The sequence below is a fragment of the Astatotilapia calliptera genome, chromosome 7 (genome assembly GCF_900246225.1).
Source record: "Astatotilapia calliptera chromosome 7, fAstCal1.2, whole genome shotgun sequence".
Lineage (NCBI taxonomy): Eukaryota > Metazoa > Chordata > Actinopteri > Cichliformes > Cichlidae > Astatotilapia > Astatotilapia calliptera.
In genome coordinates, this window is record NC_039308.1 from 35,263,606 (window position 1) to 35,277,078 (window position 13,473).

Here is a 13,473-nt window from a genome sequence, read left to right on the forward strand (position 1 = left end):
GCATAAAAAGACACTAGGATAGTATCACCACAGATACAGCCATAATTTGTGTAACTGATGACATTTATTTAATTGTTTTGCAATAAATTGGATGTTTATATGAGTATTTATATCCAAAAAGTTGAAATATGAACAAGTTTAAAATGAAAAATAACCACAATATAGACATTAAAACCAATACAATTTGCATAAATGTATCAATACGTAAAAAGACTATGCATAGATTTTTATGCTTAGACCTATTGTTGAACTTCACAGCATCCTTGCTCTCAGCATTTGTATTTATAGTGCAGTGATACAGCCTATTTTATGCTTCATGCATTGTATTTTTAGTTTTTCTGAATTGCTAAAACACATTTCCTAAAATCTCATCTCTTTGTCTCAAAACACTAAACACAAACTCCAAAATTCAAGCTACACACGCAAAACCTTTGACTTGTCTCGCAAAACCAAACATTTGACCCAAAACTATTTTAACTTAACTCAAAATCAAGCACTACTGTCAAAAACCACACAAAACCAGCCAATGTGCAAACACAACTTAGCAACGATTACACACTACAGAAATAAATACAAAACACTGTGAGATAGTGGAAAATAATATGTATTTATTCATTCATTTATACTTGTACTCACATTTTAACAAAAAAGAACAGCAGCAAAAACAAGATATATATATGCATACATATTCTATATTTTTACAGCATAATCAGATTATTTAATCTGCCTCAGCATCAAGCCTCTGTGCTGGGTCAGGCCACAGGACTTCATCCACATCACATGTTATGGTCTCCCTTGCAAGGCAACGAGGAAAGAATCCTTTAGCATATCGAATCCAGCCCTAGCAAGATTCCAGTCCTATCTCACCACATGCTCCATTCAATGCTTGAAGTAGATTTTCCTTTGTGAAAGGGTTTCGGTCGTACACTTTCCATCACCATGCTGAGAAAAACTCCTCGATAGGGTTCAAAAAGGGAGAGTATGGTGGAAGAAACACATTGATAAAATGCTGCTCATTGTGAAACTGCGTATTCTTGGACCATGGTGAAAGCTCGCATTGTCCCAAATGAAATGGGATGCTCTGCCTACTCGCGATCTCTCTACTCAAGCAAAGCATCCAGGAATCTAACTAGAAGTTCGGTGTTATATGGCCCAACAGTAACATGACTGTGGAGAACCCCATAGCTGCTGATGGCAGCACAGATAGTTACATTTCCACCACGCTGACCAGGCAGTTCAATAATGGCACGTTGACCTATGACATTGCAACCTTTTCTTCTCCTTTTTGCTAGATTCAAAATGTATGTTGTCTTCTGCTGCATTTCATGCAGACAAATTGCATTATGCATGTGGCCGTCTTTCAATTCTAAACAAAATACCATTTTGTTATAAGTATACATAGCACATGTATAGATTATACTATTTCATTTACAGAACTAAAATTAGTTTGTTGTGTAAAGAGAATCTTTGAGCTTGACTCAATGGTTAGGCCTCATGAACACATCTTCATGGATGAAGCTGTATTCAATCTAGCAAAAAGCAGAAGAAGAGGTTACAATATGTGTTTTCAATTTGTGTGTTACAGTTTTTTCTAAATGCTTAAACCCTAACTGTGATTCCTGTAGCACAATCTCTAAAACTATTCAGACTTATAGCAAAACCACTCACTGAGTTTGCAAAACTAAAAGCACAAAAACTGCTTTGCACTCAGTTTGCAATTTTGTAACACACACTTTGCAAAACTGTAGGCACAATTCACTGCACAACACTCAATTACCAAATTTCCAACACACTCCTAGCAAAAGTATACACATGTATGGCTATCATTAACACTAACTTGCCAACTGTCTGGCACACTTTCACATGTGAAAACTTTTTTAGATAATCAGTTCACTTTGCAATCAGCCTAAGCACTATAATACAGGTAAGCTGTGTGTGCGGAGTACAATGGAGGGAGCAGAAAGAGTGAGAAGAAGAGGAGGCCGAAGAAGAGGACGTGGAGGTGAAGAAGTAGGATGAAGAGGACGACAAGGACAAGGAGGAGCAAGAGGAAGACAAGGAGGAGGGAGAGGAAGATGAGGAGGGGGGAGAGGAAGGGTAGGAAGAGTAAGAAATAGAATTGCTGATGACATCAGAGCTACAATAGTGGACCATGTAATCAACCGTGGAATGACCCTGAGGGTAGCTGGCCAACGGGTCCAGCCTAACTCGAGCCGCTACACTGTAGCAAGCACCATAAGGACATCTTGAAATGAGAATCGGTTAGTACAGTCACTTCGCACAAAGATTTGTAGCACTGCCATATGCCAATGAGAAACACACCAATACCATTGATGTAAAAATACTGAAATTGTTACTTTACAGAATTGCTAGATGACCAGATGCTGGGGCAGAGGAAGCATGTTCACTGCAGACCAAGTAACCCATATAGTCATTATGGCGATTGCAAATAATCCTATACTTGGAAATAAACACTTGTGTTTGTTTTGATGTGTTTGAATAAACACCAGTACTTGAAGTTTGGATCCCTCTATGCTTATGGATCTATGACAGAAGTATGAGCTCAAACTGACATAGCCTACCTTGTGCACAGAGAAAGCAAAAGCCAGATGTGTTTTGTATTCATACCATCAGTGTGTAGTTGGCGCATTGTGTGCTTAGTAGATGATGGCTTGTGTGTACTGTTTGATACGGAAACACCATTTTTACGAAGGTGTGAAGAGTTACAGTTTTTTCTGAATGCTTAAACCCTAACTGTGATTCCTGTAGCACAATCTCTAAAACTATTCAGACTTATAGCAAAACCACTCACTGAGTGTGCAAAACTAAAAGCACAAAAACTGCTTTGCACTCAGTTTGCAATTTTGTAACACACACTTTGCAAAACTGCAGGCACAATTCACTGCACAACACTCAATTTCCAAATTTCCAACACACTCCTAGCAAAAGTATACACATGTATGGCTATCATTAACACTAATTTGCCAACTGTCTGGCACACTTTCACATGTCAAAACTTTTTTAGATAATTAGTTCACTTTGCAATCAGCCTAAGCACTATAATACAGGTAAGCTGTGTGTGCGGAGTACAATGGAGGGAGCAGAAAGAGTGAGAAGTAGAGGAGGCCGAAGAAGAGGACGTGGAGGTGAAGAAGTAGGATGAAGAGGACGACAAGGACAAGGAGGAGCAAGAGGAAGACGAGGAGGGGGCAGAGGAAGCATGTTCACTGCAGACCAAGTAACCCATATAGTCATTATGGCGATTGCAAATAATCCTATACTTGGAAATAAACACTTGTGTTTGTTTTGATGTGTTTGAATAAACACCAGTACTTGAAGTTTGGATCCCTCTATGCTTATGGATCTATGACAGAAGTATGAGCTCAAACTGACATAGCCTACCTTGTGCACAGAGAAAGCAAAAGCCAGATGTGTTTTGTATTCATACCATCAGTGTGCAGTTGGCGCATTGTGTGCTTAGTAGATGATGGCTTGTGTGTACTGTTTGATACGGAAACACCATTTTTACGAAGGTGTGAAGAGTTAATCTAGCTGTGTTTGCTTTTGCAAGAGAACTACAATGTTTTGATTATTGGGTGACAGGTTTTCTTATTTGTGTGAAGAGTTTTGCAAAATTAGCCAATAGTTACATAAAATGTGCTTAAGCAATCAGAAAAAACTGTAATCATGAAAACAGTGTGTTAGTTGTGTTTCACTTCTGTAGCCTGTGTGCATCGTTCTGGGTACAAGTGCACCACACTGCTAAATGTGTGTTGTGTTTGAGAATGTGCTTAGAGTTTTGGTAAATGGGAGATTCAGATTTGCAAATGGTGTCCTAACCAGATGAATAGTGTTTACAGTTTTTACCGAATGCCTAAACACTAACTGTGAATCCTGTAGCACAATCTCTAAAACTATTCAGACTTATAGCAAAACCACTCACTGAGTTTGCAAAACTAAAAGCACAAAAACTGCTTTGCACTCAGTTTGCAATTTTGTAACACACACTTTGCAAAACTGTAGGCACAATTCACTGCACAACACTCAATTTCCAAATTTCCAACACAGCAAAAGTATACACATGTATGGCTATCATTAACACTAATTTGCCAACTGTCTGGCACACTTTCACATGTGAAAACTTTTTTAGATAATTAGTTCACTTTGCAATCAGCCTAAGCACTATAATACAGGTAAGCTGTGTGTGCGGAGTACAATGGAGGGAGCAGAAAGAGTGAGAAGTAGAGGAGGCCGAGGAAGAGGACGTGGAGGTGAAGGAGTAGGATGAAGAGGACGTCAAGGACAAGGAGGAGCAAGAGGAAGACGAGGAGGGGGGCAGAGGAAGCATGTTCACTGCAGACCACGTAACCCATATAGTCATTATGGCGATTGCAAATAATCCTATACTTGGAAATAAACACTTGTGTTTGTTTTGATGTGTTTGACTAAACACCAGTACTTGAAGTTTGGATCCCTCTATGCTTATGGATCTATGACAGAAGTATGAGCTCAAACTGACATAGCCTACCTTGTGCACAGAGAAAGCAAAAGCCAGATGTGTTTTGTATTCATACCATCAGTGTGTAGTTGGCGCATTGTGTGCTTAGTAGATGATGGCTTGTGTGTACTGTTTGATACGGAAACACCATTTTTACGAAGGTGTGAAGAGTTAATCTAGCTGTGTTTGCTTTTGCAAGAGAACTACAATGTTTGGATAATTGGGTGACAGGTTTTCTTATTTGTGTGAAGAGTTTTGCAAAATTAGCCAATAGTTACATAAAATGTGCTTAAGCAATCAGAAAAAACTGTAAGATTTTGGCAACTGTGGGATTGATTTGATGAAAGAGTTTTCATAGTTAACAGTTTCGTTTTTACAATGGAATTTAGTGTTTCAGCAATTCAGAAAAACTGTAATTTTGCATGGCTGCAAATATAATAATAATAATAATAATAATAATAATAATAATAATAATAATAATAATAATAATAATAATACATTTTATTTATAGGCACCTTGTACAACAAATTAAAATAAAAAAAAGATTAAAAAAACAAGTATGAAATATAAAAGCTAAACAAGGTAAAAATAGACTCAGAAGGAATCATGATGAAGGATGTGCAGCTTTTGCAGATATTTTGAGTTAGTATTGAAAAAATGAAACAAACAGCTAATTTAGAGTTATGTCAATAATATATAATAATTATAATAATAATATAGATCTATACATGTACAAAGATCATATATGGACAAACATGTAATGATAAAACAGAATATTTTAATGAGAAAATATGAATGTATGAAGCTAACATAAATATAATGAATATATCTATGGACACACAATACATTCTGAAAAATCCTTTTTTTCCTAATTTCTTTATAGATATATAGAAATGTAGGCATGCAAGGTTGTATGAGATCTATAAAATACTGATGTTTTTAACATGATATTTGCAGTAATCTGCTAAGATCATTTATAAAGACAAGAGAAGAGATGGCTTAATTATGGTTAAATGTCTACATTATGAAGTGATTTATAGATGCAAAATCTGCAGCACAAGTCCGCGTCTTTATGGAGAGAAGACTCCGTCCCTGGCTGCCTGTATAACAGCATTGATAAATGTTTTAGAGGCTTTAACTTTCTGCTGTAAAGAAAAAAAAAGAGCTTTCTGTGTGTGTTCTGGGAATAAAAATTCGAGCAAACTTCAAATATCTTCCTTCTTTTTTTCTCCCATCTTCCCCCTTCTCTTCTCCTCATCCCTTTTCTCTTCCTCCTTTATTCTCCTCAAGCCTTTTCAAACTTTCGGGACCTGCTGCCTCTTTTGTTGCGGCTCTGTTGGCCATGAAATCAGTCTTTGATGGGAACACAATGGCCGCGTGCAGAGCCGGCCCGCTGTATTCAAATGTGACCGCACGCCATTGTTGCTGCATTTCCAGCTCTAAATAAACACTCCCTTAACAGCCTTTTATCTCATGCTTTTATGAATTTCTATATTAGCTGTTGGGCATTCTTGAACTGCTGCTAAACTCCAGCCGAGTGCAACAAATCGGCCGTTTAAAAACTTGACACTGATGGTCAGGGTTGGACCGACGCGCCTCGCAGTTTTAACTGGTAAAAAACATGTTATAATGAAGTCAGCCTTGTTTTTAGAAAACAAAAAAAGAAGCAAATGAGCAAACTTTCATACATAAAAGATGCTGGATTCATTATTTTTTAATGGAGAAGGGCAACGCATATAAACAAGTATTTCTATAAATGTATCACTGTTAGCGAGCTAATTATCTCTTGCAGGCAAATGGCGGGAGGTTCTTTAAAAATTAAAGTGGGAAAAACACAAAACAAGACACCGAAATATCATCAAATTGTGTGCAGAGGCGTGAAGGAGCAACAATATAATGAAAACATCCACTGTCCATGAAAAACAAAGACAAGAACAATAAAACTGCAATTATGCCAGCCTCACGTGATGTGTAACATTAAAGGAAAACAGTGACTCAGATAAAAGTATGAAGTATAAGAAATATAAAATATAACAATAGTAAACAAGATATTCCCCAAGGGACAATTAAAGAGGGTGTGAATGCATCAGCAGCAGTGCAGTAACGGACAGAAAGTGTAAAAATACAAAAAAGATTGCCTCTCCATGTCGTCAATGTTTGTTTTTGTTTTTTTTAATGGACTGGTTGCCTTTGTTTTGCAGCTACAGCACCATGCTGTCATGCAACATCAGCAACACGCTAAAAAGATCAGAGCTGCCATTAACCACTCTTTATTTAAACATGCGGATATAAAAAAAAATGCATAAAGGTAAGGAGCTTCATCTTGTATCACTATATGACGACATGTTTTAAAGGTAAAATGATTAACAGACATATACATTAAACCCATGCATAGCACTCTTACACTATACACTCTTAAATGAATATTAGAAAACATTACAGCTTGGAAAGTAAAGCACACAAATGCAGGAATTCAACCAACACAAAGCCAAAGAATCTTTATCAGGTCATGTGATGAGTCCACTACAAAGTCCAAAACGGGGTAAACAGAAATACAAATCTTCACAGGGAGAACGAGGAGCAGACCGAGGCGTTTCCACACATAACAAACCCAATAATTAAACCTGCACTACAACATGAAGTGAAAGCTCAAAATCCCAGCGCGCATGAAAATCAAATCTTCAAACAATGAGCAGAAACAAAGTGAGAACTTAGAATCACGATAAAGCTGAACAGAAAAAAAGCCCTGAGAACACAGAGTGCAAAACTCCAAAGAATCCACACTTCACTCTAAGACCAAAATTCCTTTACAGAAGATTCAACAATATACCCAAGGATCAAATTCACCACACACCCAAAAATCTAAACTTTACAGTTTAGACAAAACCCCACTGAGCGTGACAACAGAATTTTGTTGTTTCAAGGGGTAAACACAAGGGTGAGGGTGTTTATTAGTTTTTCCCGTAAATGTGAAGACTCGAGAGAAACATTTTAAAGGTGAAATATTTGAATCTGTAAAGTTCTTTAACTCTTTTGAATTAAATTAAGTGAATTTATGTTTTTTTTATAGTATTTACCATCTTTCTAGTATTTATATATAGTACAGACTGCCTTGAAAAAAATGATGTATGTTACTTGTGTGAGTATTATAGTGCTCAGTATTTTTAAACAAGGGGACGAGGTAAAGTAGAATCAGGAAGTAAGTTGATAAGTTGGTAAATTATATTTTCTGCTTATTTCTATTTAAATTTTAAAATTAGTTTTCAAAAATGTGCACTGACAGTAAAGATAACATAACCTCAGTCTTCACACATTTTACAATAATTAACTTCCATGCTGTTATTCTATCATCTGCAACTCATAACATACATTTGAAAATGTACGAATCATAAAGTTTTAATAGCGCTGCTGCTCAGATAAGACAGGAAACAAAGAGGACACAAATCAAACAAAATGAAATATTATTAACTCGTCTTGTCTTTAGTTAAATATTGAGCAAGTAGATATTTTTACATTTTTTAACCTGCACATGGAAAAGGAAGAAATATAGTATTTTTCATAATTATTAATGCACTTATCATTTCTACTCATTAACTAGGTTTTATACACACACACACACACACACACACACACACACACACACACACACACACACACACACACATTTGTGTGTGTTTAGGCAAACATCAGAGGGAACATGGCCACAGGCCGCGACAGCTCATGCTAATTCAGATCAATATTGGTGATGAACTTCCATGTGAGCTCAGTTTCCTCTCGGTGATCTGAGGGCAGCTTTACTTCTCAACTCTGCACTTTGGTTCACACTGCATGACCTGGTGTGTGTGTGTGTGTGTGTGTGTGTGTGTGTGTGTGTGTGTGTGTGTGTGTGTGTGTGTGTGTGTGTGTGTGTAGTATAATGCAGTACACAATGTATAAACAGTCTTGCAATCAAGGTTATTTTTGTTGAGTAAAGTGTTGTTTACATTTTATAATTTACACGTTTCTTTTTTCACTCTGAAGAGAAGATGAACTTGATTTTAACCTAAAGTTAAACAAAATGTTTTGCAGTGCGTTTCATCTGTGCTTTCTCTGGTTTTGCTGACAGTGCACAGTTTGACAAACAACACGTTACTGTGTTGGCCTAATGGGGGGAAAATTTTTTGTTTTATTAGTTCAATTATTTGAAATAATAAAATTAAAAAAGATTTTGGCAGGCACAGTAAGTATTTTCTGTTTGAGATTTGCTTTTGTTTAAAAGGTTTTAAACAAATTTCTGTGATAAAGACTGTGATGTTTTGATTACCAGCTTTAATAAATCTTTAGTTTAAAAACAGAAAATGTGACCTTTTTTTATGTGCAGTGTTTTAGAAGACCCTGTTTTTGAATACCCCCACATGTGTATTAATTTCAAAGCCAGACCAAGTTTTTAAAGTTTGGTATTTGGAGCCTTGTGCCATTGCGATGCAGCGTCTGAATGTTCCTGCAGCAGGGCTCGTTTCACAGAAATGTTGTCATTTTTGATTCTGGACTGATATGTTCTTTTTGTCCATATTGTACTTACTGTAGAAGTCAAAACCAAGAAATATATTCTGAAAAAATTGGAACCTTAATTTTTCAATTTCTTCCATTTACGTCTTTTTCCTTTTATCTTTATCCAGCATTTTATTTCATTTTATTTTATTTTATTTTATCGTTATTTGTGTCTGTGTCATTACAGTTACATCAAAAACAATAAATCAGAACTGGACACCAGATTAGATCCTAGGACTAAAAGCTTAATTGTTCCTGGATTCTGGGTTTATGTTGTGTTTGATTCTTCTTTCATATTATTGAGTTTTGGTTTCAGAGGTCTGCACTATGAGGCAGGAATTGGGCTTATCCTGGTAAAGGGTAAGGGATTCACTGGGTACATCGCTACGTTAAATTATGCTGCAAACCTAACCTGCTTCAGCAGAGACCGACGCTGTCACTGCCTACTGACAAATCAGTTCTCTGGAAAACAGCATCACCATTCCAGGAAAATCCTTCAGACCTCTGTGTGTGGACAGTAGGAGGGTCTAAAGTCTTTGTGTTTCCTTCATAAGCATCGATCATGAATAGAAATTCTTAGATAAAACTTGATTCCTTAGTATTTTTTTTCTGAAAACTGCAATTTTATAACAGTTTCATTGTGCTATATGCACTAGCACCATTGTTGCTAGTGTCAGTATTGTCTGTTGTCTATTCTGTTAAACTGAGAGCAAAGAAATAGCCCAATTCCTTGTATGTGACATATACCTGGTCAATAAAGCTGATTCTGATTCTGATGTCTGTCTAAATCTATTTGTACTTGTTGACCTTATAGCAAATTTGCATATAGACTAAGCCTAAGACTAAAGTCTGATATAGACTTGTGCCGATGATGTATCCTATGTAAGTGTCCCCATGTTTCTAATGCAATGCCAGCCGAGATTAAAATTAAAATCCATCCATTCATAAAATCCTGGGATTTTTTCCTCCTGCTCTTTATAATGGTTAGTTTTTTGATGTCGTTGTTTTTCATACATTCTCATCCATTTCGCCAGTTTCTGAAATCTCCCTCCAGAAATCTGCTGACATTTTTTAGGCCTTCTATTTACACTACAATCATCGTACTTTATACTGAGGTGATGATTGTTATTCTCTCACTGATTACTGCAAAAACTACAGTGAAAAGGTAGCCGGAAATGCAGGAGGAATCGACGATGCTGAACTGGCCATTGTGGGAGGGTCACGTGTATTTACATGACACACAGGACACCAAAATAAATAGACATAAACACATAATTTTACACAAAATACATGCTAACTAAGAAGTGCAATATTACAAAAGTAAGTAAAAAATTGGACTTCCAAGCAATAACCTGCCTTATAAACCAGCTGTAACACCATTATAAAGACAGAGGGCACACACACACACATTTTAAATGCCAAAAATAATTTTAAATAATTCACAAAGATTTTCCCCCTTCTTATCTTTTTTGTCAATAAAATGGCTCATTTTCCAAAATCTGAGCATCTGAAGCTGATTTCTGCAGAGTATCAGGTTTAGTTAGAGACTCGCCCATTAACTACAGGACTGAAATAGGGGGAGGGCTCTTCCTCCTCCTCCTCCTCTCCTTCCTGCATGATTATTTAATGTCCTCTGGCATGTTGCTCTTTTAATCATAGCATTTGATTTATTGATTTCCACTCGTCAAGAAGACGGTTGAGCGTCTCTGAGTATTCACAACACGGATCAAAGAGAGGAGAAATAAGGGAAAGAAGAGTCGAGTTTAATATTTCACGAATCGACACGTTTGAATTGGAGACGACAGCTGAAAAAAAAATCATCTGAGGATTTCAAGACTAATATTTACAAGATATATATATATATATATATATATATATATATATATATATATATATATATATATATATATATATATATATATATATATATATATATCTTTGGCTTTTTATTCTTATTTTTCTCATCTGCGCGATATTGACTTTCGTTCTTCTACACATGATGTCATTTTTTATCTGTCACTTTGAATTTTATGGGTTTATTTTGGTTGGGCAAATAAAAAGATCTATATATCTCACTTTACTTCAATGAGACAGACCTGGTTAATCATTTTAGCCACTTTTACTTCTTTAGGAAGGAAGGTGATTGGTGCCAAATTTATCCTGATGAAGACGTCCTGAATCGGACTCAGTGAGAGATTAAAAGAATAGAGGGAGGACATTAAAACAGCTCTACTCTGTGGTAATAGAACATTAAAATACACCAGCATGAAAATCCAACTTATAATATACACAAAGTGCTTTAATTACTGAAACTGAGATCAACTTTTTATTTTACAGTATGTAAAAATATGAGTTCATGTTTCTCAGTTGCTTCTTCGTTTTATTATGAAAATTTAAATTTGGGCCTCTGAAGCCATCAAACGTCAGCAACTAGTGTTTATTAAATATGCCTTCAAATTTTCTTTTATTCTTTTTCCAAACTGCATGAAAATGCAGACATTCAAATAAAGCAAATTCCAATAAATTTCAGTTTATTAAAAAAAAAGTTTTGATTCTAAAATAATTTTATTTCCTTCAAATCTTTCAGGAGTTTTAAAGACAAAAACTAGCGCCATCTGAAAGTAGGTCAGTTTGTATGTAAATGAGACGGGTCAGATGGCGTGCGCCGGTGGTGGCTGACCTCTGACCTCTGACACTTTCAGTCCTCCCTGCCCCGTGTGAGCAAAGCTTAACAAAAGAAATTCTGCAGAAGTCAACAGCTGGATTTAACACACCATTGTGTAGATCGTTAATCAGTGTGAAAAAGGGATTATTAATTTAGTCATAAAATAATCAAATGGTGCTTTAAATAAAATTTGAAAAAAAACAACTGTTTGTGTGATTAATGTTTAATTTGGTATGAAATCTTATCTTTTTTTTTCACATCTACTCTCGAGCTTTAAAAGTCATCTGGGAGCACAGATATTTTAGATGATCCAACTTTACTGACCTGCTTCTGAAGATGCGTCAACAGTCAAAGACAACTTAAAAAGAAAAAGGTCTTAGGGGAAAAACCTTTATTGATTCCTGCAGAGAGTTTATATAAATAGATACTCAACAAACAAATACAAAATTAGATAAACCAAAAATCAATAGATATGCAAATAGCTAACTGAGTTAATGAATGAATACCGACATAACAAAATGAATAAAATAACTTAATGTTTTTTAAAACATTACAAAAATAAAGAAAACAATAAGTGGGTTAGTGTTATAAATAAAGACCAAACATTGATCAACCACAACATTAAATACATTCACTTCCACCTAATTCTGATTTAGTTACAATATAATAACAACAATTAATAACTGCTAAAGTAGTGGTTAATTAAGTATTACTTAACATCTATTTTCTGCCTTATTTTGTGGAATCAAAATGTATTTATTTTTTTGTCTATTTGAGTGAGTGGACTGTTTTTGTTTCATACAGAAATACATTTTCTTATTGGACCTGTTATTGTTCATCATACCTAAACTTTGTCTATGGCAGATATTCGAAAAAGCTCTAGTGCAATTAATCACAGTTTTATTAGTTTCCTGAATCCTGATTCATCTCAGATGAAAATGTGTCCTAAACATCTTCACAAGTATTTGTGGCATATCTGTAAATGTGCAGAAATCTTTCCTGAAGCAGAGCTTTTAAAATCCAGCTGTTTTCTGAGCGTCCTCTCAGCAGCTTTGCAGTCGTTCTGAAGACCCTCGACAACCTTTGACCTCTGCTGTTCACAGAGTATCGGCCTGCAGGGCGTCGCAGCCTCGTATCACTTCTGTTTGCATTGTGTGTTTGCCTTTGAACTGCTGTGTGCATTTTAGACAAATAAAATGACACCACTTTGAAAACATCAGATCCTGCAAATGTGATGATATTTTAAGTGACTTTCATCAAATGTATATCTTTATAAATGAGGACACTCGTGAAGTACAGGATATGATGGAAGAAGACATTTCACTTGGACTTTCTAGGGACAGAGGGATACGCTGTACTGCAGTTCTCTGCTCCTACTGTGGACTCTTGCTTTTGGAGACTGATTCATTCACACAGCACTTTATTTTTCAATGTCTTTAAACACTTTTAAACACACCAATCAATGATCAAGCCAATTTAGGGTTTAGGATGTTGCTCAAGGACACTTCAAAATGGGGATTGCAGGAATTAAACTACTTCCCTTCTGTTTAGTAGATGAAAGAGGCCTGTTTAGCCTTCACAAGAAACTGTGCGCCTGACTTCAGGTTGGGCTTTGTAACTCACATGTTACACACAAATAAAGGAATTATGTGATGATGGTTGAAAGAGAGTAGGGTCCCAAACATCTGGATCTGAAACAATTTTTTAAGAATTCAGTTGGAAATTTTATGCTGAAGGAAGAGAGAACAAGGCTTCAGTTTAGAAAACTCTGGACTCAGAA